General features: G+C 42.4%; 1 non-coding gene across 1 annotated transcript; it reads right to left on the bottom strand.

Moving 5' to 3' along the window:
- Nucleotides 1-1,045: 1,045 nt before the first annotated feature.
- Nucleotides 1,046-1,152, bottom strand: LOC141716050 (small nucleolar RNA R71). Its single transcript, XR_012572783.1, has one exon. It is a non-coding gene; the product is annotated as a small nucleolar RNA R71 (small nucleolar RNA).
- Nucleotides 1,153-2,451: the final 1,299 nt, after the last annotated feature.

Genomic DNA, 2,451 nt, shown 5'->3' with positions numbered 1-2,451 from the left:
AGAATGGTATTAGTACAATGAAAGTTGGCTTTTATCAGTTTCGTGTTATTCGATTAATATCATCACTGTCACATGCTAAAGGTAATAACAATGGCTATAGAAGGAAGTAATAATGAAGTTGTGATCTCATGAGTGTTTTATTATTGATAAATTGAAGTGTTAGTTAAGTGGTTAATTAAGTAGTTAATTATAGTTAATATTTAATCAACAATTTTAAGTGTTATTATCTTAACATTGAGAAGTAATCATACATTGGTGAGTGAGTTTAATTAGACAATAATTTAGTCTGAGTCTCTGAGGGAACGAACTAGAAAGTATTCTATATTACTTGCGAACGCGTATACTTGCGTGAATATTAGCGCGTGTTTTCGCCCTAACAAGTTTTTGGCGCCGCTGCCGGGGACTCGGCGTATTTGTTTAGTTTATGTACTTATCATCATTGGTCATTAGGACTCAGTGATTAGGACGTAGTAGTTACTTACTCTTTTCGGTTGTGTTTCAGGTACTTTAGCAAGCGTTTATGCAAACTCGTTCTCGTGCTCGCAAGAGGACTTTAGATACAGCTGAGGAGACAGACGAAGTTCTTGATATTCCGGAGAAGTTAGATTTTGAGGATTCAGATTCAGGAACTGAGCAGAAAGAACCAGTAAACATGGGAGATCGTATTGTTCAAGCTGATCCAGCTCTTATGGATTTTTCTCGGCCAAAAATTGATGACATTCAGTCAAGCATCCTTCATCCGGCTATTCAAGCTAACACCTTTGAAATCAAGCCGGGCACTATTCAGATGGTGCAGAATTCTGTTTCTTTTGGAGGAGCGGCAACTGAAGACCCCAACATGCACATAAGAAATTTTGTCGAGATCTGCAGCACTTTTAAGTATAATGGTGTGACTGATGAGGCTATCAAGTTGAGGCTTTTCCCATTCTCACTGAGGGATAAGGCTAAAGACTGGTTACATTCTGAACCAGCTGGGTCCATCACTACGTGGCAAGATCTTGCACAAAAGTTTCTGGTGAAGTTTTATCCAATGGCAAAGACTGCTGCTATGAGGAGTGCTCTTACTCAGTTTGCGCAGCAACCTACAGAATCTATGTGCGAGTCTTGGGAACGCTACAAGGAAATGTTGAGAAAATGTCCACATCATGGAATGCCAGATTGGATGGTGATCACTGGTTTCTATAATGGTTTGGGGGTCCAATCTCGGCCCATGCTCGATGCAGCAGCTGGAGGAGCCTTATGGGCTAAAAGCTATACTGAGGCGTATAATCTTATAGAGACGATGGCTGCAAATGAGCATCAAAACCCAACTCAGAGGATGACGTCAGGCAAGGTAGCAGGTATTCTGGAAGTTGATGCAGCCACCGCTATTGCAGCCCAGCTCCAAGCGCTATCAATGAAGGTTGATTCTCTGGCTACGTATGGAGTTAATCAAATAGCTATGGTTTGTGAGCTTTGTGCAGGTTCTCATGCTACGGATCAGTGTTCTCTTGTCAACGAATCTGTTCAGTATGTGAATAATTATCAGCGACAACAGCAGCCTGTGCCAGCGACCAATCATCCTAATAACAGAAATCATCCAAATTTCAGCTGGGGGAATAATCAGAATGCTATTCAGCCACCATATCAGCAAGGAGTGAGTAAACAGTTTAACCCACCTGGATTCCAGCAACCACAGCAGTATGCTACAAGGCAATCATATCCTCAATAGGGAAGTACAGCTGCACCCACTAGTGCTGATTTTGAGGAACTTAAGCTGTTGTGCAAGAGTCAGGCGGTTTCTATCAAGACCTTGGAAAATCAAATCGGTCAATTAGCCAATGCAGTGCTCAATCGTCAACCTGGCACTCTTCCCAGTGACACAGAAGTACCAGGTAGGAAGGAAGCTAAAGAGCAAGTCAAGGCTATTACCTTAAGGTCTGGAAAAGTGGCTGATGCTGAAAAGGCAAAGGAAGTCGAAGCTGAAGTTAGAGATGAAGAATCTAAGCAAAAGGAGAAAGCGGCGGAACCAAGGAAGACTACTGTTGAACACACTCTGCCTGAGGCTAATACAGGGGAGAAACAGCTCTATCCTCCACCACCTTTTCCTAAGAGATTGCAGCAACAAAAGCTGGATAGACAGTTCGGGAAGTTTCTGGAGGTGTTCAAGAAACTTCACATCAATATACCTTTCGCTGAGGCTCTGGAACAAATGCCTAGTTATGCGAAGTTTATGAAGACTATTCTTGCAAGGAAGGTGAAACTGGATGACCTTGAAACCGTTGCTCTCACGGAAGAATGCAGCGCTGTTCTGCAGCAAAAGTTACCACCAAAACTGAAAGATCCAGGAAGCTTCACCATTCCTTGCACCATTGGCAATCTAACTTTTGACAAGTGCCTTTGTGATTTGGGAGCAAGCATTAATCTGATGCCGTTGTCGATCTTTAAAAAGCTGGATCTGCCTGATCCAAA

Source organism: Apium graveolens, chromosome 3, assembly GCF_009905375.1.
Source record: "Apium graveolens cultivar Ventura chromosome 3, ASM990537v1, whole genome shotgun sequence".
Taxonomy (NCBI): domain Eukaryota; kingdom Viridiplantae; phylum Streptophyta; class Magnoliopsida; order Apiales; family Apiaceae; genus Apium; species Apium graveolens.
This window is presented reverse-complemented; position numbering and strand designations above follow the sequence as displayed.